The sequence below is a fragment of the Grampus griseus genome (assembly GCF_964374135.1).
Source record: "Grampus griseus genome assembly, chromosome: 6".
NCBI classification, from domain to species: Eukaryota; Metazoa; Chordata; class Mammalia; order Artiodactyla; family Delphinidae; genus Grampus; species Grampus griseus.
The window spans coordinates 11,754,106-11,782,060 of NC_139000.1; positions in this window are offsets into that span (position 1 = coordinate 11,754,106).

A 27,955-nucleotide genomic window follows, 5' to 3' on the forward strand; every position below is an offset into this window, starting at 1 on the left:
AAATAATTAAAGAATGTTCTCATAGAGTCTATTACCAATTTCCCAAAACTTAGAACACAATATTGCTTACTTAATGCTAAAAGGACACTGAGCATAATTTAATCTTTCCTTGAAGCTTCTGAATTTCCTTGAAGGCAAGATCAGCAATTTTAAAATACACTTTTAGATCCTCTAGCTCAATGGTTCTCAACTCTGACTGCACATTAGTATCCCCCTGGGAGCTTTTAAAAAATACTGTTGCCTGGGTCCCATTTCAGACCAATTAAATCTGAGTCTCTGGGGGAGGAGCCTGAGCCCTGGAATTTTTCAAAGCTCCCCGAGTAATTCTGAGGCATAGAGAATCTGAGCACTGCTCTTCCCAGCAGAGGTTGCCATTGTGTTTGGAGATGAGGCTGAAGAGGTCTGTGGAGGCTGGATCACAGAGTGTTTCACACACTGCAACACAGAGGCTTGGGGTTTCCCTGGTGGCGCAGTGGTTAAGAATCTGCCTGCCAATGCAGGGGACACGGGTTCGAGCCCTGGTCTGGGAAGATCCCACATGCTGTGGAGCAACTAAGCCCATGCACCACAACTACTGAGCCTGCGCTCTAGAGCCCACGAGCCGCAACTACTGAGCCCAAGTGCCACAACTACTGCAGCCCGCACGGCTAGAGCCCATGCTCTGCAACAAGAGAAGCCACTGCAGTGAGAAGCCCGCGCAACACAATGAAGAGTAGCCCACGCTCGCCGCAACTAGAGAAAGCCCGCGTGCAGCAACAAAGACCCAACACAGCCAAAATAAATAAATTAAATTAAATTAAATTAAAATTAAAAAACAAAAACACAGAGGCTCACTGTTACCCTGTAAGATAGGGAGTTACTGAAGACATAACAAAATTGTTCATCCAGTGTGAGTTCAAGTTAGAATGACCACTCTAGTGACCTCTGGGGCTGAACTGGAGTTGATAAGTTTGGAGGAAGAGAACCTAGAGTAGAGGCCACTGTAACTATCCAGATTGTATCAGTTATCTATTGCTGTGTAACAAAACAGCCCCCAAATCTAGTGGCTTAAAGCAATGATTTATTTCTTATGATTCCGTGGATTGGCTGGGCTGTTCTTCTGCAGGTTTCACCTATGCTCCCTCATGCAGCTGCATTCAGCTGGTGGGTTGGTTGGGAGCCAGGCTGGCTGGAGCAGCTGAACCTCTCTCCAAATGGTCTTTCATCCTTGACTTCTTCTCAGCATGGTGATCTCAGGGCAGTGTTTTAAGAGAGCGGAGATAGAAACTGCAAAATCTCTTAAGGCCTAGCCTTGGCAGTCATACAACAATACTTCTGCTTGATTCCGTCGGCCAAAGCAATTCACAAGGCCAGCCCAGATTCAAGGGGTAGGGAAAGAGGCTCCACCCCTTGATGGGAGGCAGGGCAAAGTCACATTGCAAAGGGGTGTGTGTGTGTGATAACAGGAATTTGTAGCCATATTTCACAGTCTACCATACAGATGGACGATGCTGAAGCCTGGCCTATGGCAGGGCAGTAAAAAGAAGTGAATACATTCATTCAGTCAGTCAGGTAGCCGTTCATTCAATAGGTATTTATTGAACACCTCCTGTATATCAGGCTCTTTTCTAGGCACTGAGGGGGATACAGCTGTAGCTGATGATGGTAGAGTACTACTCTTATGGAGCTTACAATCTAGGGGTAGGGGAGACATACAATAATACTATGGTACAATGTGAAACTGAAAAGTGCTGTGAAGAAATATAAAGTGGGATAAAGGATGAGAGAACTATTTTAGATGGGGTAGTCCAGGAAAGCCTCGTTAAGTAAGTAGAATCTGAACAGAAGCCTGAATAAAGTGAGGGAGAGAACCACGCAGATGCTTACAGGTTGGGAGGAGACCAGCAAGTGCAAAGACCCTGAGGCAGGAGCAGGCTTCATCTATTTGAGAAATGGCAAGGAGTCCCATGTGGCTGGGACACAGTGAGTGAGGGAGAGATTGAAAGACTGAGGTGGGAGAGGCAGGTAGGGGTCAGAGGGTGTGGGACTCTGTAGGACATGATAAAGACTTTTGGTAAAGGGAGAAGCCATTGGAATTGTATGTAAGACTGAGCATAATCCTTTGTTCCCAGAGGCTGATTCTAGCTACTGGGTTGAAAAGATTGAAATCAGGGTGACCAATTAAGAGGTTATTGCTTGGACAACAGTTGTAGTGGAGAAAGTGGTGAATAAACATCAGTTTCCAGGTATATTCTGAAGACGGAGCCAAAAGAATTTTCTGAACTATTGGATATGGGGTGTGGGAGAAGGAGAAATTAAAGAGCAGTCCAAAGATTTTGGCTTGAGCAGCTGGGTGAATTGTGGTGCTATTTACTTTACTGTGAGGTGAGGATCCCTGGGGAAAGAATAGATGAGTTGAGGGTAATCACAAGTTTGGCTTTATTTTTTTAATTTTAATTTTTTAAACATTTCTTTGTTTTTATTTTATTATTTTTGTTGTCGTTGCTTGGCCGCACCGCACGGCTTGCGGGATCTTAGTTCCCTGACCAGGGATCGAAGCCGGGGCCCCTGCAGTGCAAGGGCAGAATCCTAACCACTGGCCCGCCAGGGAATTCCCACAAGTTTGGTTTTAGATGTCTGAAGCTTGAGATGCCTTTTAGATGTCCAAGTGAAGTTACTGGGTAGGCAGTTAGCCCCCGAGTCTGGAGTCCAAATTGGGGCTGCAGATGGCAATCTGAGCGTTCTCCAGGGCTACGTCAGACCTTGAGACTGGATGGATCACTTAGAGAGTAGGTTTGCTAGTGAGGAGATCTAAAGACTGAGCCCTAGGGCACTCCAACATTTAGAAGTAGGGTTGAGGGGAAGGATGCAGCCCAATGAGATTGTGAAAGAGTGGCCAGTGAGGTGGGAAGATAAGGAAGGCATGTGGAGTCCTGGAAGCCCAGGAAGAAAATGTTTCTAGAAAAGAGCAGGAACAATGGTGTTGAATGCTGCTGAGGCCTGGCAGAGTCACAGTGACAAGATAGGATAGGTGCATTAGATAGGAGGTAAACTGAGGCAGAGAAAAAACTGACCATTGGGATTTGACAACATGGAAGCCACAGATGACCTTTTTTTTAACTTTTTTTTTTTTTTGGCTGCACCACGCAGCATGTGGGATCTTAGCTCACTGACCAGGGATGGAACCTGTGTCCCCTGCAGGGGAAGCGTAGGGTCTTAACCACTGGACCACCAGGGAAGTCCCAAGCCACAGATGACCTTGATAAGATTAAGTGGAACAGAATGCAGTGGAACGAGGAGGGAATAGGATAATTGCAGAGAAAGGCGTCTGTGTGTGTGTGTGTGTGTGTGTGTGTGTGTGTGTGTGTGTGCGTTTAGCTGAGAAAAAGTGGAGTATTTGTGTGTTGGTGGAATAATTTACCAGAAAGGGAAAGTTATCAATGATGCAGGAGAAAGGGGGTCAATTGCAGAAACAAAGGGCACGTGATCCAGTGGTCACAGGCAGCAGCTGGCCTTAGGTAGCAGCGAGGACAGTTGCTCCTTTGTATCCAGAATGAGGGCAGAGCTCAGAAAGGGCTCAGAGGCAGGTAGATTGAAAGATCTGGCATTAGGAGGGTGTGGAGAGTCAGGAGGCATTTGGAAAGTGGAACGAGGAATGAAAGCAGTGACTTTAGGATTGAAGGCGGCTCCCAGCAAGACCATCTCTTATCAACAACCTCTCCTAACACCCCGTCCGTGCCAGGCCTGGCGCCAGGCAGAGGGGGTCATGGATGACTCACCCAGTGTCCCTGCCGATGAGACATCACAGTCTAAGGGAGACAGACCTGTAAAATGACAACTTCAATACAATGTGCTAATAATAAAGACACGTTCAAAGTGTTTTGAGAACAAAGAAGGAGGGAGTAACTCTGCCTGGAGGGGTCAGAGAAGGCTTCACAGAGGTGAAATTTAAATGAGGCTTCAAGGAGGATGAGAATATTATCGGCCGGCTGGAGGAGGAAGGTCGTTCAAGGTGGAAGGAACTGCACGTGAAAGCCGCTTTCACATGATGAGAAAGATCCTTTTACTGCTTTTCTCCCTGCTCCACCTGTCTGTCTCTTTTCTTCTTGCCGCTCCCCCCACCCCACTCCCAAGCTGTTGTCTCTCAGGCTTTCTCGGTTCAAGAGGAAATTTTTCTTTTTGGAAAGTTTAATAAACTTCAGTTCAGCCTGTACTGAGTCATGACAAAGGTGTGTTTCACACTTAAACAAACGTCTCAGATGTTATTTTTTGCATTGAAGAACAAGCTATTTTTAAAGAAATCCAAACTCACTGGGACTCAGCAAGGACGATTTCTGTGACCTGTTTTTAAGAAGTGAGCTTTGGAAAGGAACATAGTGGCCAGCGGTGGCAGCATCAGAGGACCTCCTGGCAATTCTTTCCTTTAAATGTTTCAGTGAGCCAGTGAGTAGTTTCACCTTACTAAGATGCTCATTTTATCTTGGCTATCTGGTCTTCTGGAAAAGTCTCAGGGAGTATGCAACAATTATTGAATAACAGAATGAGGGGAGATGAGACCACCACCCTCTTAGAGGTAGTGGTGGGGAGAGATGGAGAGAAGAGGGTGGATTTGAGAGAAGTTTAAATAGAGCCAGGAACAAGGGGCAAGGCCATTTCCCCATGCTTTGGAAGTGTCACTGTACTCAGCTCTGTATTGGTAGTCTGTCATGGTCGTCAGTTTCTTCCCTCTTTGAACATGCATATACCCCTCCCCCACCACGGAGTCTATACCTCCACCCCCCCTTGAATCTGGTCAGGCCTGTGACTGCTGTGATCCATTGAACACAGGGAAAGCGACGCTGGGCCAGTCCTGGGACTAGCTTTAAAAGCTACTGCTGTGAGAAGCTTAAGACATATGAAGAGGCTACTTATAGGTAGCAGTTGAGCTTCCTAGCCAACAGTATGAGTGCACCATCTTGGACTTTGAGCCCCGTTGAACTTTCAGATGAATCCAGCCCCAGCTGACCTCTGACTGCAACTGCATGAGAGACCCCAAGTGAGAACCACCCAGTTAAGCCCAGTCAACCTACAGGGCCATGAGAGATAATAATTACCAATATGTTTTATTCCATGATAGACATATTTTAAAATAGCAACACTAATATCATTACTAACAATAAGATTATTGAGAGGAATTTAAGATTTGTTATTGTTTTTTTCCCTTTATCCTTAGAATATATCTCATTGAAGATGTATGGTTGAAAGTACTTTGTTTTAAGGTCAATTGGGGTCATTCTTTTAGTTATCTGGGCATGTTAGCAACCTCATATAAAGTTATGTTCGTGTTTTGGCTTGTTTTTCATTTTAGGGATTATTTAAAATTTTATATCACTTAATGATTTAAATATTTACATGAATCATTTATGAGATTTCAAAGTCAAAGCTATCTAACAAGGCTCATTCAGAGAAGCCTCACTTCCAATCCTTTCCCCTCTACTCTGTTCTCTTTCGCCTCTGTAAAACTCCATTTATTTTTTATTTTTTAAAATTTATTTATTTATGGCTGCGTTGGATCTTCGTTGCTGCACCCGGGCTTTCTCTAATTGTGGCGACCGGAGGCTACTCTTCGTTGTGGTGCGCGGGCTTCTCATCGTCGTGGCTTCTCTTGTTGCGGAGCATGGGCTCTAGGCGCGCGGGCTTCAGTAGTTGTGGCTCGCGGGCTCTAGAGCACAGGCTCGGTAGTCGCGGCGTACGGGCTTAGTTGCTCCGCGGCATGTGAAATCTTCCCGGATCAGGTCTCGAACCCGTGTCCCCTGAATTGGCAGGCGGATTCTTAACCACTGCACCACCAGGGAAGTCCCAGAACTCCTTTTAAAGCTTGGTTTCTCACCCTTGGCACCACGACATTTTGGGCTGGATTATCCTTTGTTATGGGGGGCGGGGCCTATCCTGTGTATTGTGGGATATTTAGCATCATTCTTGGATCCTACCCACTAGATGCCAGTTGTTATAACAACCAAAAAAACGTCTCCAGACATTGCTAAATGTCCTAAAGGAGGGGTTGGGGGGATGGGGAGGGAATTACAAATAGCTGAGAATCTCTGTTTTAAGGGAAACGATTTCTTGCTGGCTTGAAAATTTGACCTCTAGTCTAAGATATCTGCATTTAATGTTAAACACATCATTTTAGGCAATACCTTTGCACCAACATGAGCACTAAATTTGGGGCGTCAGGAATCATTTACAGGATGGCTGTCCCAGTGATCCAGAATATGCTTTTATTATTATTATTTGTAGATTATATTTGAAGCCAAGACTCACATTTAGAAACTTCTGTTAGAACTATTGGACCCTAAAAATGTGTCCATTCAGAGATCCAGACAGCTCAGTGCTTTCCCTGGTTTGCAAAGTACAGGGGTTGGGTGATTTCTTAGGGCCTTCCTGCTGTCTGAAAGTATTCTTGTTCTAAAAGTCTAGAAACTTGCTTTTCAAACTGGGGTGGACAGCACAGTGATTGAGGACACCAAGTTGAATCCCAGGTCTTCATCAGCTCTGTGACATAGTGCAGGTTACTTACCTTCCGGGAGCCTTAAATTAAGATGAAAATTGTGCCTACTTTATAGGATAGTTGCAAGGATTAAAGACATAATGCATGTTAAGTGCTTAATGTACTGGCTGGCATATAATAAGTGCTTAATAAATGTTGGCTGTTAGTATAATTACCGTCAGGGCTAGATGGTGATGTGCCAGGGAATATTCAGAGCCACCTGATAGATAAGGAACATCTTCCTAGAGTGTGAATTTCTTTTTGAAGTGTTGGAAAAATGGGCTTTGAATTTTTCTCCTAAAGGGAAGTAATTTAAAATGTTATTTTCATGTTAAAACAAACATGGGAATAAAAAGTGAAATGTGCATGAATTTAAAAGATAAAATGTGAGACTTCAAAGAAATTTTATGCTTGCGGCTGATGAATTTGGGCTTCATCCTCAAACCTCCAGGGAGGCTGTCTTTCCCTCCTTTGCTGGGAAAGTTTCAGCAGTAGATCTGGGCTGTTTTGCTTCTTTCACTGACACAAGTATCAGGGATATTAGAAGACATTCTGTAAGACGTGGGGACTCTCTGACCAGGAGTCCCCGGTATCTTCATGTCTTCTTTGAGGTTTGTTACCTGAGGAAGGGGACTGGGAAAATTTGCTGGGCACACATTCAGTAAATATTTAAGTGACTACCCTATGCCTGGCACTATTCTAAGGCATACAAAGAGAACAAAGCAAAGAAACATCCTGCCCCCGTGAAACCTTCAGTCTACTGGTCATTCAATATCAATAGCTATCATAGCCTCAACAACAGAGCTGAAATGGGGAACAGTAGGGGCAATAAGTTTGGGGTTTAGGGGAAAGATCCATCATTTACGGACAGTTGAGTAGCATGTGAGACATCCAAATAGAGATCCTGAATAAGCTGTTGAATGAGAGTCTAGAGCCATAGTTCTCACTTGGAGCTTTTAGACATTTATGGTGGAGTTTGGGTAGGCATAATGGCATTTATTGGGAGGAAGCTCAGAATGCTAGATGCCCTGCAACGTATGGACAATTACACATCATGAATTTTTGTATTGATTTTTTTTTTTTGGCTGCACTGCGGCATGTGGGATCTTAGATTCCTGAACAGGGATCGAACCCGTGACCCCTGCAGTGGATGCGCGGAGTCCTAATCACTGGACCGCCAGGGAATTCCCTGCATCATGATTTTTTTGTTGTTGTTGCGGTACGCAGGCCTCTCAGTGCTGTGGCCCCTCCCGCCGCGGAGCACAGGCTCCGGACGCGCAGGCTCAGCGGCCATGGCTCACGGGCCCAGCCGCTCCGCGGCATGTGGGATCCTCCCAGACCGGGGCACAAACCCATGTCCCCTGCATCGGCAGGCGGACTCCCAACCACTGCGCCACCAGGGAAGCCCCATCATGATTTTTTGAACGTCACACTGGACATTTACATAGGTGAAAGTCCTGTGTACAATTATCTGAGCCTAACAACTAACTCCCATTTTCAAACAGAGTATATTCTAGCATGATTTTAATATTCCAGGGAGGCAAATACTATGCAAAGTGAATGAAGATTACACCTTGTTGTGTTCAGACTCTACCAAGAGTTATTCACCTTTTCAGAAAACCGTGTCAGCAATGGCAATTTTGCTGTGATAGTTGAGTTTCCTCCAATTGACACCTGAAGCTGTTGATTTTGGGTCAGTTGTTCTCAAACTACAAGGTGCATGTGATCACCTGGGGATCTAGTTTCTTTTCTCCTTCTTCTTTTTTTTTAAGAAGAGAAGAGACTGTTTGGATAATAATGGAAGGAATCCAGGAGAGGCTGACCACAGCAGAGAGGGGCACATTAAGGCATGAAGTTCCTTAGAGGGTAGGTAAGGAGGGCGTCCAGATGCAGGCAAAGGACCTGGCCTTGGTTGAGAAGAGCCAGTTTTTGTAAAAGGAGGGAAGGAGGAGAGAATGGCTGGAGATACATGTAGATTTAGAAACACGATGGCACAAAGTTGAGGAATGGCATATCCCCTGGGTCCCACCCCCCTGACCTAGGGCACGACTAGCCACCTTTCTGTCTTCAGCTTCTTTCTATAGAACTGGTCTATGGTGGGGAAATGAAGAAGAGGGAGACCAGACTGACCTGTACCTCCCAGGGCAAGTGCTTTGGAAAATAATATACAAGTTAGATATTACTATTACTACGAATATATTATTATTGTTCCTCTAGGTCAGCCCTGACTGATAGGACTTTCTACAATGATGGAAAAGTTTTATATCAGAGCCATTCAGTATGGGAGCCACTAGCCACATGTAGCTACGGAGCACTTAAAATATATCTAATGCAGAAGAGAAATTGAATATTAAGTTACTGCCTATTGTATCGGATAGTGCAGCTCTGTGTGTTTTCTGCCTCTGTCTCAACGTGGTCCTTCAAATATGAACGCCCTCTCTAGAGGCTGGTGTCCTTTGAGACCAAGAGCACTGGGCTAGGAGTCAGACCAGAGTCTAATTTCAGCTGTGCCCTTCTTTCCTGGCCTGGTGACTTGGGGCAATTCACTTCCTTCTCTGGGCCTCGATGTCCTCTGTCTTCTTCTCTTCTGTGGGGAGATGAGAGGGTCAAATGAGCTAAGAGTGTGAAAGCACCAGGAACTGTGAAGGGCTGCACATCGCTCAGGCAGGACAGCCAATTCACCTCCCTTTCTTAGGTGCCTTCTGGAAGAATAGCACAGCGCTATGCCAAGTATATACTCCAAAGACGCCTCCTCAGAGGACCCTACTTCTCCCCTCCCTTCTCCATTGCCCGGACGCTCCCCTCTCTGCGGGCCATTCAGTGTTATTATTTGATTAAAGTACGTCTCTCTCCCACTGGCCTTGAGCCCTATGAGGGTAGGGCTGGGTAGCTGTTTGCTTGCTTTTGTGTCCCTAGGGACTAGCACATAGTAGGTTCCCAGTATATATTTGTGCAGCCAATGGATGAAACAAGAAGTGCTAGTATTTGAACTTAGGTGTGATATCAAAGCTCACTGAGCTCTAGAACTTTACAACATCTATTACCTTCCCCTGTTTATAACAGTGAAAATACTGGAAAAGACTCAAACACCCAACATAGAGGTTTGGTTTAATTAAATCATTCTTAAGGTACAACATTATGCCAAAGAGTATTCAGTGACACAAAGAGAGGTGTAATTACTTTATATTGTTAAGTGAAAAAAAAACCCAGACGGTATACTATAATCTCACTTCGTAAAAGTTATATATTTTTATGCCTAGGAAAAGCTTGGAACAACAGATACAAATATATATATATATTTTTTGCGGTACGCGGGCCTCTCACTGTTGTGGCCTCTCCCATTGCGGAGCACAGGCTCTGGACGCGCAGGCTCAGTGGCCATGGCTCACGGGCCCAGCCGCTCCGCAGCATGTGGGATCTTCCCAGACCAGGGCACGAACCCGCATCCCCTGCATTGGCAGGCGGACTCTCAACCACTGCGCCATCAGGGAAGCCCCAGATACAAATATTAACAGTAATTACTATCACTGGGTGGGCTTAGGAGGTGATACCTTTATTTATTTCTTTTCCTAAAACTTCTATTTGATTAAAAAATGCACCTAGTGTAGCTAGAAAAGCAAAAATAGAGCAAGAGTAGACTAGTCATTGCCTGTGGCTAAGGGTGGGAATGGGGATTAACAGTAAATGGGAATGAAGGGTTTATGGGGAATCTAAAATGATTTGAAACTGATTTATACTGACGTTGCACCACTTGGTAAAGTTACTAAAAATCCCTGATTTGTATACCTGAGATGCATGAATTTTATATGTAAATATACCTCAGTAAAATTTTAAAAATGTGCTTTATGTATAACGTATATGTATTCTTAAAAAATTAAAACAGGGGCTTCCCTGGTGGCGCAGTGGTTGGGAATCCGCCTGCTGATGCAGGGGACGCGGGTTCGTGCCCCGGTCCGGGAAGATCCCACATGCCGCGGAGCGGCTGGGCCCGTGAGCCATGGCTGCTGAGCTTGCGCGTCCGGAGCCTGTGCTCTGCAACAGGAGAGGCCACAACACTGAGAGGCCCGCGTACCGGGAAATAAATAAATAAATAAATAAAATAAAATAAAACAGTGCAGAAGTATTTAGTCCCCCAACTCCACGCCCAATTCTACTTTCCAGGCATAACAGTAGTAACTGGTGTTTAATCCTTTCCAACCTTTTTCTATGCAGAATACAAGTATACATACACATTATAAGTACATAATTTTCTGCAATCTTCTTCTTTCTCTGGACATACGTTATAGGACATGGAAAACTTAAAAGTAGCTGCCTTGGAAGGTGGGATTAGGGCTAAAGAGAGTGGAGGGGGGACAGGAAGGAAGAGACATACTTGAAAAATTTTACTTTCTTTACTGTGGTTTCATTTGCATGTTTTTGTCAGGAATGTTTGGAATTCTAAATCCAATAAAGATATTGGAATAAGAGAAAACAGAAACAGACTCACAAACACAGAAAACAAACTTTTGGTTACTAAAGAGGAGGGGAGAAGGGAGGGATAAATTGGAGTATAGGATTAACAGATACATACTACCATATATAAAATAGATAAACAACAAGGATTTACTGTATAGCACAGGGAACTATATTCAATATCTTGTAATAAATAACAACAAAAAAGAATCACTTTGCTGTACACCTGAAACTAACACAATATTGTAAATCAGCTATACTTCAACTAAAAAAGATATTGGAGGGGACTTCCCTGGTGGTCCAGTGGCTAAAACTCCACACTCCCAATGCAGGGGCCCGGGTTTGATCCCTGGTCAGGGAGCTAGATCCCACATGCCACAACTAAGACTTCGCATGTCGCAACAAAGATCCTGCACGCGGCAAGGAAGATCCTGCCTGCCACAGCTAAGACCAGGCACAGCCAAATAAATAAATAAATATTTTTAAAAATATTTGAATAAGAGATACCATTAAATGCTTAATGCTGTCCAATCCTCCTATTTCAAAAAAATTAAAAATTTTACCAAGTGCCAAGCACCATACTTAGTTCCTGAGATATATTTCTCATTGGATCCTTAGGACAACCTTTTGCATATTGTTAGGTATGACATATTATTATCTCACTTGACCCCAGACTTTTTTAGTGCAGCTTGTCTCTCCTCCCCCAACAGACTCATGTCCTTCCTGCAAAGCCCAGCTTTAATGATCTCAACTCATGTCCTTCCTACCCCACGAAGGTAGAGAGATGACGCTGTCCTCAAAGTGCTTACAGTCCAGGGAGGTGACAGACAGCAAAAAAACTACAATCTAGTGTTATAAGAATTCATGGTTTCATGGGGCTATGTGCAAAGCAGTGGGAGTTTAGGCAATGTGTTGAAGGCAGCCAAGGAGTTCTGCAGAGAATACATTCTGAGCTGACTGATAAGAACACCAAGGAGTTTTTCAGGAGGATAAAGAAAGGTATGGTGGTTGGAGGTGGGGAGAGGGTATAGAAAAGGATTTGGGGCCTAGCACTTGACTCAGGAGGCTCAGAAGTGCCATATTATGTCAACCACAGTTCTCAAGTTCAGTGTAACTGGAGGGTCAAGTTGGCCTGAGGAGGGGGTAAAGGCAAGGGCGTGTAACTTGAAATTTAAGGCCAGATCATCAAAGCCTTTTTTTAAAAAAATGTATTTAATTAATATATTTATTTATGGCTGCATTGGGTCTTCTTTGCTGTGTGTGGGCTTTCTCTAGTTGCAGTGCACAGGCTTCTCATTGTGGTGGCTTCTTTTGTTGTGGAGCACAGGCTCTAGGCATGTAGGCTTCAGTAGCTGTGGCGTGTGGACTCTAGAGCGCGGGCCCAGTAGTTGTGGCATACGGACTTTGTTGCTCTGCATCATGTGGGATCTTCCCGGACCAGAGCTCTAACCCGTGTCCCTCGTAACCCATGTCCCTCGCATTGGCAGGCAGATTCTTAACCACTGAGCCACCAGGGAAGCCCATCAAAGCCTTTTAAGTTGAGTTAGGGTGTTTACACTTTATCCTGTGAATGAAGCAAAGCTGTTAAAATATTTGAGCCTAGTATGTTAGAAAGATGGAAACGCCCTGAATGGAGCCGCTGTGGGAGATCCCTCCCGTACCCCCAGCTCTCCAAGCCTTGGCTCTGTGTGGTCAGGTCATTTCCACCCTAGGCTGGGAATTCCTTTAGGGCAAGGACCTATCTCATTCACCTGTGCATCCCAGCCCCCAGTACAGCACCTGTTATGCATGAGGTACTCAGTAGTAGGGGCCCACCTCGCTGGCAGAATGCTGGGTACCAAGAAGGTGCCGGGATAGTGAACGTAAAATAAAAAGCAAACCTTCATTTCTTCCCCAGCACAGGCTGGGCAGGGGTTCAGCCAAAGTCTGACCTAACTCTAAGGAGGTCAGAGAGGTCCTGGCCCCAATTCAGTCCCAGGGAGGTCCATGAAGAGTGGGAGAAGGAGAGGAGGTTGCTGACTAAACTGCAATGTGCTAGGAGAATTCGCACCTATTGTCTTTTATCTATCCCTCCAACAGCTCCTAAATCGGAATTATTGTCCCAGCTTGCCGGACCAGGAAACTGAGGATGAGTGGTTCTGTAATTTGGTCAAGGTCACACAGCTGGTTGGTGTAGGAGGTGTGGAAGCTGGGTTCCAACCTTTTAACTAGTCAAAGCTCACTGGGCTCCCCCTCCTCCACCTGGAGAGGCATTATGGCACCTACTCCGTTTGCGTAACTACTTGAGTTGGCGGATACCGAGCACTGGGGCGCTGGGCGGGAAAGGCCGGCTCGCCCCGGCGGCGGCCGGGAGCCGCTCCCAGATTCGGAAGTTACGAAGTTTCCGTGCATTTCGCTCGCCTCCCTGCGCAGCTCGTCCCCGCTCCGCAGCAGTTACGCCGCTAGCGCAGCGGGGCTCAGGTGCTGCAGCAGGAGGGGGCCAGGCGCTGGGAGGAAGGCGGGGACGCAGTTTACGTAAGCGTCCGCTCGCAGGTGCATGCGGCCGCCACCAGCGTGTGCTCCCTGCGCGCTCCCAGGTGCGCAGTTGGCGCAGGCGGTGGCGCGGCACGGCGGCGGCGGGCGCTGGCAGGCGCTCTCAGGTGCGGCAGAACGCGCGTGGAGGGGGCGCGCGGCGAGCGAGGGGGCGGGCTTTCCGTTTCCCAGCAGCCGCGGGGCCCGCCCCCCGGCCCGGCCAATGGGCGCCCTCGGATGCGTCACGTGCTCGCCGCCGCCGCCGCCGCCGCCGAAACGGAGACCGGAGCCGCGAGCGCCACCAGGGCAGCAACCGCCGCAGCCGCCGCCGCTGGGCTGAGGAGTCGGAGACGCAGGCGGACGAGGTGGCGGCGGCGGCGGAGCGGGAGCGGGGACCGGGAGCGGGCAGAGCGCGGCGGCGCGGGTAGGCTGCGGCGGAGGGGCAGGCGCCTGCGCGGCTGGCCGTCCCGGGCGGGCGGCGGTTAAGGCGGCGGTTGAGGCGGTTGGCGGTGCCGGCCCGGGCCCCGCATTGTTTGTTGTGCGTCCTTAGCAGCGGCGGCGGTGGCGGCAGCGGCGGCCGGGGCGGAGAGCGGGGAGCAATCCCGGCCCCCGTGGCTCCGGCATTGTGGCGGCCGCCGCCGCCGCAGTTGCGGTACCCCGGCCGCTTCGGGCAAGGGCAGCGGGCAGCCTTCCTCACCTTCGGGGGGCACAGCGTCCCGGCCCCGAGCGAAGGGAGGGCGTGGGCAGTGTGGGGGGACCTGGCACCGGGGGCTCTGGGTGGGATAGAGGACGAAGGGTTCTGGGCAGGTGTTGGAGGACGTTGGGGGCAGGGGCTGGGGGAGAGACTGCGCGGGGGCGGGTGGAGGGTGTGGGCAGATTTGGGGGAGAAGGAAGGGTGAGGGATCCGGCCCAGTGGAGGCTGAGGGCCTTCAGGCAGGTTCTGGGGACCCATGGGGGCCGGGGCGAGCGCGGAAGGGCTGGAGGGCGGTCGGGCGAATGGGGGGCAGCCCGTGGGGGTTCGGGAGGGTGTGAGGGAGGCTTGGGGAGGGCAGGGGCGAGTGTGATGGGAATGGAAGGAGAAGACTGGGGATTCAGGGGAGTCATGGAAGAGGCGATGTCCCGGCCGGGGCTGCGTGCGAGGGACAGGGACTGGGGGCAAGATAATCAGGAAGACCGCGGACAAATGTGAAGGGAAATGCGGAGGTGTCCGGCTCGGGGACAGTGTGGCAGGGTGAGCGTGGAAAGGGTTGGCGGGGAAGGAAGGTGTCGGGGGGGGGGGTCTCTGGAGTGATGGTGAGGTGTTCAGGCAGGAGGTGCGGGAGGATAGGCCCAGAGGCTTCAAGAGACCTGTGAGAGGTGTGAGGGCAGTGTCTGGCCAGGAGGGAGGCAGGAGGGTGTTGAGGCTGGATAGAAGGGCCCTGCCAGGGGAAAGCATGTGAGGGCAGAAGGCAGGTATCTCTCTGGTAGCCGTGCTCAGGGGAGATGAGTAGAGGGCAGAAGGGGGAGGGCATTTGGATCAGGGTCTGAGTTTGAGGGGTTTGACAGAGAAGTGGGGACAGTGGGAGAGAGTGATGGGGATGGAGAGGAGATGTCGGGGCATTTAGCGAAGAACAGGACAAGTGAGTGAAATGGAAGGTGTTCTTTTTTTTTGGGGGGGGCCATGCCACATGGCATATGGGATCTTAGTTCCCCTGCATTGCAAGTGTGGAGTCTTACCCCCTGGACCACCAGGGAAGTCCCTGGAGGGTGTTCTTGAAGGAAGTATGGATGAAGGTGGGGGAGCAGCGAGAGAGGGGACTTCGGGGTTGGGGAGACCTTGGAGGGGACAGGTGGAGTGGAGTGTGTGTGAGGTGGAGGGCCAGAGGTGTGGGGGGAGGGAGATGTTCTTCGAGTGGCAGGTGAGGTGGGGAGGGGGAGCAGATGGAAGGAAATGTTTCTGGGGCAGCACGTGTGGAGGGAAGTTGGGGACAAGGAAAGGGGGGGTGGAGTGTGTGGGAGGGAAATCAGTAGAGGGGATGCGTAGGGGATAGGTTTGAAGACAAGTATACAATATGTGCAGGGAGGGAAGCATGGGTTTGGGGGGCTAGATTTTGTCTGGTAGAGGGAAGGAGGTAGGTAGGGAATAAAGGGAAGGAAAGGGGGAAGACAGGATATCTTTGGGTAGAGGATGTGGAAGAATGCGTAGTGCCTGTAGTGGGGTAAGGAAGGGTAAGGTGGGGATGTGTGTGGACACGTCTGTTACTAGAAAGGGGTAGGTTGTGTATTGGATTGGGGCAGTGGTGGGGAAGTAGGAGGCCCAGGTTTAGAGCAGGAAGTGAGTATTCAGGCTGGAGAGAATTAGGAAATCACATTGCTTCAAAAGAGTATGGAAAGAGCGGGTCCTGAAGTGTGGAGAGAGATTGGAAAACTTGGGGTCTTGAGAGATTAAAAGGGCCACAGTTTTTTAGGTCACTGTAAGTATACAGAAGAGCGGAGTGTAGAAGTTGGAAAAAAAAGAAACTAAAGAGGAGGGGATTAAATTCTGACCTTCACAGGAACTGGAGAGTGTGTGGGGTTGTGTGTGTGGATCCTGGAATGATGGTACTGGAAAATGGAGAACATTAAGCCCTTTACCATATATGAAAGTTCATGCTTCTAGGATCAGAGAGATCGTGAAGCCTGATTTTAGTTCCAGAACCCAGTGAATGGGGAAGGGCTAAGGGAGACCTGAGTACACACTCCCAAATTTGGAGGAGTTGTGTGGTGGAGTATCGTCCTAGTGCATTAGCCAGATGAGTGGGCAAATAGAAGAGGCATACAGCGTCAAGAGGAGTACACCAACAGTGAACAGAAACAGAATTGCAGCAGGTGAAGGGCAGATGTCTTTGTGAAGATACTGCAAGAGAGCAGGGCCCAGCGTGTTTGAGGGCTATGTATCAGAGGGAGGAAGGGATACCTTGGTGCAGTGTCTCAGGTACCCTGGTGCTTTCTGGGTAATAGGGCAATTTTCAGGCATTTGAGTGATGTAATATCTGAGTCCCATGCTAGAGGCAGACAGAGGTAATGTACATTCAGCTTCTGAAAGTGGCAGGAATGGAGTTCTATGGCTCTTCAAGGTGCAGATAACAGATCCTTTGTTGTCAGCTTTTATCCCCAAATAGTTCATGTAAAATTTAGTTAGAGGCTTTTGGATTTTCTGGTATTTTAATTTAAGTTGAGGAGTGCAGTGTTAGCTTTATTTAGGAAAGACTTCATGGATTGTGTGGACATATGGAATAACCTTTAGGGGTTTGAGCACAGACATTTCAGCAGGTCTCATTCAGTGTTCTGTGGCTTGTGTTAGATTCTTTGGGATTTGGAAGGATTAAGGAAACTGCTTTGAGATTGCCTCGGTAAGCAGGGTTTTCTACAATCTTGGAAAACGATTTCCCTTTTGACAGTTGAAAATTCAGTCTTGTCAGATTTTGCAAAAAAAATGATTTCATCATGTTGCAGAGATAACTTCAATTATTGCTTTGTGGGCTTCATGTATTGTATAATGTGGTACCTAGTATGATCTCAAATAAAAGGTCCTCTTTGGTACCTTGGGAAGCTTTCTGGGTTGATTAGTTTTCTTCTTTTATCCATTTAGGAAGTATCTAAATTCTAAGTTTGAATAATGCAGCCATTGTAAGTTCAAATAATAAGTTTGAGTGGAAGTGGGAATCTTGCCTAAACATAATGAGAGCTGAGCAGAACACCACATTTTAAGTAATCTGTATCTGTAAATATAAATATTTTAAAAATAAACTGGAAGCTAATCATTTTTAAAATTCAAATTTGAAGTGTATACTGAAGCGTATCATGAAGGCAGCAAAGTAACGCTCTAAAGACATTGCTATAAGATTTTATTTTTGGAGGGCAAAGTGTTTAAAATATAAATGGCTTTGATTGAAACTCTTAGCGGTATTTTGAGATTTTATATATGTGTTGAATATAATTATAAGGATCATGTTTGACCCCTTTGGCTTCCTGGCAGATAATTTGAGCAGTAAGATATAAGATGAATAGAGTGACCTTTGAAAATTCTCTCCCGTATAACTATTGTTTCCTCCTTGTATTTTTAAAGTCCATTGTGTTGGTTCATTTCATTGATTTGGCGCAAGCAGTACTTTCTTGTTCAGAATACTCAATTCTGGCATAGTGTTCTGATTATATGTATTGTTCCGTGAAGTTCTATGGTTTGGGATAATTTGTAGGCACTTTAAAATATTATCCTAAGTTTATGAACCAAGGAAAGCAGGTTGTTTAGACTTTGTAGGCTAAATAATTGGGTCTGGTTTTATTTTCACTGGTGACTTGCTGGACAAGATACTTAATCCCTTTGTGCTTGTTTCTCCTCCAGAAACCTGACTCTTTATCTGTCTCCCATGAGAATTGAGATGGTTTATATAAAACAAGTTTAAACCTTTCACGAAGATTAGGACTATGTAAATAGGGGTAATAGATGTTATTTCTTTGGTTCTTTTTTTCCTTTTAGCCTGGTCAAATAATAATTAGTACTTCAGAGTTTGGCGTTAGGTGGGTTAATTTGTAATGAGAAACTTGGATAGAGATGAAACTTATGTGAATATCAGAGATATCTGCAAATTGAAGTTTGTTCATTCTTTACTGTCTACATATCTTTCCTGGCTCATTTCTGCAGCTGAGTATTGGTGCTGATTTGAATTCTTGAGTCAAGCAGAAACTTGTGAGAGACATTCTGAGTTCTAAGCATGAATTTCCAGACACAGAGTACTTTTCTCACTCAGTGAATTCAATTTTTAAATCAGGAATAATATAATTTCCCTATGTTTTTTGCAGAAAATTGATTAATTCTGAGTGACTTGAACAGAAAAATGGGGCTATCGCTTCTTCTAGTGGCATTGAGCCTCCTTTTTCAGATTTATTGCATACTTTTTCCTTTTCTAAGTTTTAGTTAGCAAATAATTACCTATCCATTTCACATTTCCAAGCCCGTTGACAGGTTATGCTCTATTTGAGGGGCAGTGATTTTCATTTTATTTTTATTTATTTATTTTTAAAATTTATTTATTTATGGCTGCATTGGGTCTTCGTTGCTGCGCGCAGGCTTTCTCTAGTTGCGGCTAGCAGGGGCTACTCTTCGTTGCGGTGTGTGGGCTTCTCATTGCGGTGGCTTCTGTTGTTGTGGAGCACGGGCTCTAGGCGAGTGGGCTTCAGTAGTTGTGACACGTGGGCTCAGTAGTTGCGGCTCGTGGGCTCTGGAGCTCAGGCTCAGTAGTTGTGGCGCATGGGCTTAGTTGCTCCGCGGCATGTGGGATCTTCCTGGACCAGGACTCGAAGCCATGTCCCCTGCATTGGCAGGCAGATTCTTAACCACTGCACCACCAGAGAAGTCCCAGGAATGATTTTTAAATGTTTATTTAATGTTGTGTTTGGTTTATTAGTTGTAAAAAGCCTCCAGATCTGGTCCTGATTGACATTGCAAAAATGTAAATAGTAAGTTGCTTTATTAGGCATTAATTTGCTTGAGCTTGGTAATACCCAGCTCTGATAGTCTTTCTATGCTAGCTGATCTATTCTTAATAGTTTACTCTCTTTTATAACATGTTTGGACACCATTACCCATCTTACTGCTCTTCTGCTTTCATTTGTTTTGCATAGACCCTTTTATTGGAAAATTGGTTGTTTTAAAAATTTTGTTCAGCTGTAGAAAAACTTTCTGACAGGTAATTATGAGAGGCTTCATAATTCAGTTTAATTTTAGAAAACTGTTTATTGAGAGATGTAAGTTAAATTTATACGTCAGTTAAAACAGAAAGGAATAAAGTAATGAGACCAGATTAATGGTGAGCTGAATATTTAAATGGTTTGAGCCTGAAAGACCTGCAAATCTTTAACTTTTAGGTCTTGCATTAAATAGTGAGGTGACCAAATGACCTGGTCTCTCACCTTCATGTCTTTTATTTCTTGTCCTGAGAGTCCTTTAAGTGTATCATTTTTGAGAAGTATGGTGTCTGTCTCAACAATATGTGTGTTGTGGAGTGAATGAAGGCAGTCCTAAATTTTAGTTATTTGATATTCAAATTCTCTTAACTTATGACATAACTAACACTGTGTAGAACATCTGCTTTCTTTAGTTAACTTTAGCACAACTCAAAAGGGTGCAGTTGATTATATCAATAATTAAATCACAGCTTTGGGTTGTGTGACTTCATGGTTCATTTCCATTTGAAAAGTGAGAATTCTGCAGCAGGTTGTGTGACAAATTCTAAGGCATTTCTGGGTCATGGATAAGGTGTAGTTTCTTACTGCACCTGCAGAATTTCCTGTTCTTTGCAGTTTTCCAGGTGCCAGGGCTTTTCATGATATCCAGTTGGTTAGATCAGCATTTTGTTTATAAGTTGAATTTAACGATATTAATACCATTGACCTAAAGCAGAAAGTAATTGTCCTAAAGACTCTGTGTAGATTTTTATTTATTTTTTATGATGCTTACCTGTTTTGTCAGTTTACGTCAGCAAACATGTGCTGGCTTTAGGCTCAAAGGCATGTTTTGTGCCAGACCTGAGATTTCTTAGTAGGGCTCAATAATATTGTTTTGAGTAAAGAACACGTCCTTCCCTAGATAGATTGACCCTTAATGTGAAAATGGAGTCCGTAATTTTGGTTACCTGTGTTTAGTCAGCCTAACTAAAAATCAGTATATTTTAAGACAGCTGGGTAGTGTTTTGTTTCTAAAAGGTAAGATGAAGGCAGTTCATTATTATTATTTTTTGTTGTTGCGGTACATGGGCCTCTTACTGTTGTGGCCTCTCCCGTTGCGGAGCACAGGCTCCGGACGCACAGGCTCAGCGGCCATGGCTCACGGGCCTAGCCGCTCCACAGCATGTGGCATCCTCCCGGACCGGGGCACGAAACCGTGTCCCCTGCATCAGCAGGCGGACTCTCAACCACTGCGCCACCTGGGAAGCCTGTTCATTCTTTTTTTAAAAATTTATTTGTTTATTTAGTTTTGGCTGGGTTGGGTCTTCGTTGCTGCGCGCAGGCTTTCTCTAGTTGTGGCGAGCAGTAGCTACTCTTCATTGCAGTGTGCAGGCTTCTCATTGCAGTGGCTTCTCGTTGTGGAGCATGGACTCTAGGTGCACGGGCTTCAGTAGTTGTGGCATGTGGGCTCAGTAGTTGTGGCTCTCGGGCTCTAGAGCGCAGGCTCAGTAGTTGTGGCGCGAGGGCTTGGTTGCTCCGTGGCATGTGGGATCTTCCCAGATCAGGGCTCGAACCCGTGTCTCCTGCATTGGCAGGTGGATTCTTAACCACTCTGCCACCAGGGAAGTCCCAAGGCAGTTCATTCTTATGATGTTTATAATTCCAAGTAAGTCTGAAACTCCTCAAACATTGCATCTAATCATGCAGTGATTAGGCTTTTATAGAGCTTAGGCAACCTACATTTTAACCTAATGGAACTACTGGATACTGGGTGGCTCTTGACTTAACTCTGGACAGCTCAGTTTTAGTTAGCAAAGTTAGTGAACTAGAGGGGAAAGGTGTTGCAATTTTGGTAGTGTAGGTTAGCAGCTGGAGAGAATAAACATGTAGTGCCCTTGGTATACATATTTTCGGTTGCTTTTGTTTTTAAAAATGTATTTATTTACTTATTTGGCTGCATTGGGCCTTAGTTGTGACACGTGGGATCTTTGTTGCAGCATGCAGGATCTTTGTTGGGGAATGTGGGATCTTTCATTGTGGCGCGCGGGCTCTTTGTGGCACGGGCTTCTCTCTAGTAGCGTGTGGGCTCTGTAGTTTGCAGCACTCAGGCTCAGTAGTTGCCACACGTGAGCTTAGTTGCCCCATGGCATGTGGCATCTTAGTTCACCAACCAGGGCTCGAACCCGCATCCCCTGCTTTGGGAGGCGGATTCTTAACCACTGGACCACCAGGGAAGTCCCTTTCGGTTGTTTTTGAAGTAAGCTCTAAATATGCTTATAATGTCAAGCTTAGCATGGGAGGACAGATATCAGAAATAGCAGTGATGAGGCTTTTTAAAAGATGTATCTTAAAAATAAGTATCAACTGTGATGCTTTCTGATAAGCCAGCTTTGTGGTAAGTGTTGTGGAGTTACACAGAATTGGCTTTTGAAATTGGTCAGTATTGTTTAGTAGTGTTGTTTATTTTTAGAGCTCAGGGTTCACATACCTGGACTTTGGTCCCTATGATAGTTGTGTAGGTGAACAGCAGAGTATTACATTTGAAGAAATGGAGGCAAGAAGAGTTGACCCTGGAGCAGAGATAAGCAGGCTTTCAGAACACCCTTTCAGAAGTTGTATATCGAATTCCTGATAGTCCCCAAATTTGGCAAGGAAGGTTGATGGCTGCAGAAATTTGAAACCTGCCTCCTGCCTCTTCTGGTCAAGCACCTGAGTACAAGGCTTTTTAAGGGCTACCTGGAATAATGCTTCTTTCTTAGGAAACTCAGGGTCCTAGGATTATGCAGTAGCACTGAATCTGAGGGAAAGGGCTAGCACTTGGGTGGACTCTCCTTATAGGTATGCCCAGAGGTGACCCTAGTGCAACATCGATTGCTCTGTTGGGTAGTAGAAGAATGTTTTTGACACAAAAAGACTTGGCTCAGAGGTCTGATCCTGCTGTTTACTAGTCATAGATCTCTTTCCTCGTGTATAAAATTGGAATAAAACCCCTAATTTACAGAATTATAGTGAGGATTAAAGAAGATAAGAAAATTGTTTGTAAGCTGTGAAGCACATAACTTTCTTTGAAAGGAGGTTTGAGTAGAAATTAAGGACAGGCTTTGAAGTAATGAGCAATTTGACTCAGAGGACCTGGATTTTTTTTTTTTTTTATCATGGCATTTTCAGATGTACATAAAAGGGAACAGTACGGTGAACGTCCATGTACCCGTCATCTAGCTTCAACAATTACCAGCATCTTGTTGCTCTTGTTTCATCGGTCTCTCATTAACAATTTTTGTTGTTGTTTTTGCTGGAGTATTTACAGCAGATCTTTTTTTTTTTTTTCCCTGCAGTACGCGGGCCTCTCACTGTTGTGGCCTCTCCCGTCGCGGAGCACAGGCTCCAGAGGCGCAGGCTCAGCGGCCATGGCTGACGGGCCCAGCCGCTCCGCGGCATGTGGGATCCTCCCAGACCGGGGCACGAACCTGTGTCCCCTGCATCGGCAGGCGGACTCCCAACCACTGCGCCACCAGGGAAGCCCCTACAGCATATCTTAGACATCATACGCTTTCATCCATAAATACTTTAGTGTGTATTTCTAACAGATAAGAACCTCAAAAAAACCCCCACAAAACTATTTTAACCCTCTAAATTAACAATAATTCTTTATCTAATACTTAGAAGGAGCTGAATTTGGAACATAGCTCTACCACTCACCAGCTTTGTGTGTTAATCAAATTACTAGCTCTCTGAGCTTCTGGTTCCTTATCTGTAACATAAAGATAATACCTCATGAAGTTATTTTGAGCTTAAATGAAATAACACATAAAATGCCTAACATGAAGTTTCTCAGTAAATGGCCCAGCCTCCTATGGCATGTGAATTAGAATTATGGGTTGCCCTCCTCCCTTCTTGAATATCCCAAAGAATAACAGTACTCTGAAATTATTGCCCACTAACCTAGTGAAATTTCTCATCATTGAGCTATTTGACTCTTCTGGTGAAATTCTGTTAGCAGTTGAAATCATGTCCGTCTTCCTTCTTTCCTGCAACATCATTATTCTCCTGTCTACAGGCTCATTCCAGTCAGCATATATATGCTATTATTTAATCTATTATTTTTTTAAATGACCTTTTCTTGACCACACTGTCTCTCCTAGCTACAACCCAATTTCTCAACTTCTTGAAAAAGTTGTTTCTACTCATCTACAGTTTTCCTGTCTTCTCCTGAACCTACTGCAGTGAGACTTTAACTCCATCACCGTACTGAAACTGCTGTTGTCAAAACTACCAAGTTTAATTTTTACTTGATCTTTTAGCAGCATTTGGCACAGTAGATGCCTCCTTCCTTGAAATACTTTATGCTCTGCTTTCTAGGACACCACACTCTGCTGGTGTTCTTTCTGCCTCCTTGGCTTCTTCTCAGTCTCCTTTGTTGGTTCTTCCTCATTACTCCTACCTCTTAATATTGGACTGCCCCATGGGATCTCTGCTCTTTATTCTCATTCTCTTGGTGATCTCATTCAACCTCATGACTTTAAATACCATATGTGTGCTGATGACTCCCAAAATTTTTATCTGAAACTCCAGGTTACTGCCTATTTTGATACCTCCACTTACATATTTCATTGACATCTCAGACTGAACTTGTCCTAAATCAGACTCCCTATTTCCTCTGCCCCTCTTGTCGTCTTCCACATCTTAGTAAATAGCAATTTCCTCCGACTTTCTAGTTGCTCAGGCCAAAACTTGGAGTCATCCTTGACTCTCTTCCTCTCACACACATCTGACCCACCAGGCAATCTTGCCAGTCCTTTCTTCAGAATATATCCAGACTCTGACCACTTTTCATCACGTCTACTGAGTTGAGTCTACATCAGCTCCTCTGAATTACTGCAGTAGCTCTTTTTGCTTTTGCCCCCTTATAGTCTGCTTGCAATACTGTAGCAAGAATGATCCTTTTAAAAAGGTAAGTCAGGTTTTTGTCTCCTTCTGGTCAGAACCCTTAGTGATTCCCCATCTTTTTCAGAGTAAAAGGTCAAGTCCTATCAAGGCTGTAAGTGATTGGATCCCTTCTTTCCTCTTTATTTGTTTGTTTGTTTGTTTATTTATGGCTGCATTGGGTCTTTGTTGCTGTGCGTGGGCTTTCTCTAGTTGCGGTGAGTGACGGCTTCTCATTGTGGTGGCTTCTCTTGTTGTGGAGCGTGGACTTTAGGCACGCAGTCTTCAGTAGTTGTGGCTCGCAGGCTCTAGAGTGCAGGCTCAGTAGTTGTGGTGCACGGGCTTAGTTGCTTTGCGGCACGTGGGATCTTCCTGGACCAGGGCTCGAACCTGTGTTCCCAGCATTGGCAGGCGGATTCTTAACCATTGTGCTGCCACGGAAGTCCCCCTTCTTTTCTCTCTGACCTCTTTTTTTTTTGCTTACTCCATTCTGACCACAGTGGCCTTCTTCTTGTTCCTTTAACGTGCCAGGCGTATTCCTGTCTCAGGTCCTTTGCATTTGCTGTTTGCCCTGCCTAGAATGCTGTTTCTCAGATACATGCGTGGCTCCATCCTTTTCAGGTCTTTGTGCGTATCTCCCCTTTCCAGTGAGGCCTTTCCTTCCCACTCTGTTAAAATGGCAGTTCATCCGTTTCTGGCCCTCCCTAGCCTCCTTTTCCCAGCCTCTTTTTCTGCATACCACTGAAACCATTTAACTTATAGTATATTTTCCTTGCTTATTTTGTTTATTGCTTTTTCCCCTTCACTAGTGTTTAAGCTCCATAAAGGCAAGGATTAATGTTGGTTTTGTGTTCTGTAGATTCTAAAGCATCTAGAATAGTGCCTGGCACTAAGGCACTTGAGTATTTGTTCAGTGAACTATTCTTTTATTAGTTGTAGTCTATTACTTTGGTAAAGGATATTATAGTTGTAGTGTTTAGTTGGAATTTTGGTTTTTCCTATGGAATACTGTGCACCTTGATGTCTTTTTGATGTATTTCTGATTCTTCTGAATATCCTTTCTTCAGACTGCTAATAGGTTTTATTATTTATTCGTTATAATTTTGAGTACTTGTTATGTACTATGCTAGTTGCATTGGGGGATACAAAGATAAAACATAGACCCTGAACTTTAAGAGCTTACGGTCTATGAGGGGAGGTGATGGTATGATTTTGAGATATCTGTAAGATTTTTTTTAAAGTAAGTACTTAAAATGGTCCAGAAATTTAGAAGAGCAAGGAATTATTTCTGCTAAGGGGAATAAGGGAGAGACTTAAGAGAGGATGTGGTATGTGGTACCTGTGCTGAGTCACAGGAAAAAGTGGGATTAGATTATGAGATAATGCAGAAGAGAATTCCATACGGAGGGAACTGTGTAGGCAAAATAAGAATGCTCAACATTTCTATGGAAAAGAACAAGTGGTTCACTTAATTAAAGATAAGGGAATATGAAGGAAATTGGTAGAGTGTAAGTTTGGAGTGGAATATTGGAGTCACTGATAGAGGCCTTGAATGTAAGAATGAGGAATTCAGACTTTTTTCTGTTGACAGTGAGGCTTCAGTGAAAGGTTTTGATTGAGCAAGAGTGGAGGGATGACATTAGAGCTACCTTTATGAATTTGACAACTTTATGTGAAAAGAGGCCAGAACACATACTGATTAAGATGCTGTTGTAACAGTTTGAGGAAAAAAGTGATAAAGGTAGTGCAAGTGGGTATAAAAAGAATGCCTTGGTACTGACGAAACTTGGTAACTGGATGTGAGGACTGAGCTCCAAGTCTACAAGGTTTCAAGCTTAGTTGACAGGCCGGCTGGGGTGTCCTGAAGAGAAGTCGGGAAGCCAGGAGAAGTGGGATCAGGGACAGGTTTAGTTTAGTTTTGGTATTGAGTTTGCAGGTGTGGTGGTGACACCAGGTGATTATTGTTCTGATAGAAAGTAAGTCAAGAATCTTTTTATAAAGGATGTGCATCTGTGGCTCTATGCCTTCATTTATTTTTTATTTTATTTTTTTTTTTTTTTGCCGTAAGTGGGCCTCTCACTGTTGTGGCCTCTCCCATTGCGGAACACAGGCTCCAGACGGGCAGGCTCAGCGGCCATGGCTCACGGGCCCAGCAGCTCCGTGGCATGTGGGATCCTCCCTGACCGGGATACGAACCTGTGTCCCCTGCATCTGCAGGTGGACTCCCAACCACTGCGCCACCAGGGAAGCCCCTATGCCTTCATTTTGATACAACTAATTGGCAGAAAGAGAAGTAAGATTCAATTCTGAATCTATTATTGAGGTCTGAATCTAGATAATTGATTTGGGAAACTTCTGATAAGTCATCCAAACTTTTCTTTTGATTTGTAAGTGGCTCCACTTGTTTCACTAAGTTTGTTAGATAAGCTGCTTTAAAGCACTTCAGCAGCTTGATACAACCTAAATGTTATCCTTTGAGTGTCCCTTTACTGCTGATTCACTGGCTGTGGATATCTAAGGAGTGTCTGTCTTACCCCTTTGAAAAGAACAGAATGGGAGTTCCGAACTAGTTACCTCGATCACTTTGTTGAGATCACTTTGAGTTAAAAGGTTTAGGTTTGCATGATCATGCCGTAGCCCTCTTTTTTCCCTTAGGACTTAGCGGTGTATTGGAGGAAGACAAGCCCTCTATGCTAATTAATGGCAGTTAAGGTGTTAGTTGCCAAAACATTTCTTTAACAACCTAGACTTAACAAAATACCAGAAGATATCAGAGGATTTAGCTTCTATTCCAGGCAAATTCAAGAACAGAATAAAGTCCTTTTAGATTTATATCCTTTTAAAGAGCCTTGTAGCAGGAGGAGTTTTTGACCCCAAGGTTATTTATAGGAAAAAATTATTTGCAAAATACTTTGATTAATGTATACAATTTTTATTTATAGGCTAGCTAATGATGCATGATATTTATATTTCTATACTTAATGCATTTTTATTTTTTAAATAAATTTATCTGTTTATTTTTGGCTGCGTTGGGTCTTCGTTGCTGCACACGGGCTTTCTCTAGTTGCGGTGAGTGGGGGCTACTCTTCGTTGTGGTGCGCAGGCTTCTCATTGCGATGGCTTCTCTTTGTTGCGGAGCACGGGCTCTAGACATGTGGGCTTCAGTAGTTGTGGCACGTGGGCTCAGTAGTTGTGTCTTGAGGGCTCTAGAGTGCAGGCTCAGTAGTTGTGGTGCACGGGCTTAGTTGCTCCACAGCATGTGGGATCTTCCTGGACCAGGGCTCGAACTCATGTCCCCTGCATTGGCAGGAGGATTCTTAACCACTGTGTCACCAGGGAAGTCCCCTTAATGGATTTTTAAATAGTTGAATAAAAAGACATCATTGAGTTTGTTAGTTGAAAACTTGCAGTTCACCAGCTTGGTTTAGAATGATCTTGAGCTTACCACATTAGTCATCTCTGAATTCTCTTCCTTTGTGCTTAGATCATCATGTCAGTGAATGTGATTTTGGCAATATCCTTATGGAGCCTGTTCTTGTTTTCCAGTAAATAGGAGTCAACAGGACCCAATTACCCTGAAATGAGAAAGTTTTCCTATTTAGGATAACTTACATTTTTCAGTCCAATGGAGGTGTGGTGGCTTTTAGTTTGTATTATATAAGTTGTAGTTAATTTTGCAGATGTAGCACATATTGTAATTTTTTTTAATCTAGGCAATTTTATTTCACATAATTTGTTTGCCAGGACTATAACATGTAACATCTTAATCTTGTGAGGAACCTGTGAGATTCTTTTAGTCTTGCTTTGTTCTTTGACAGATGTAGAACTCAAGATACATCGAGTGGCTAAGGCACTTGTCCAAAATCACACACCTCACTG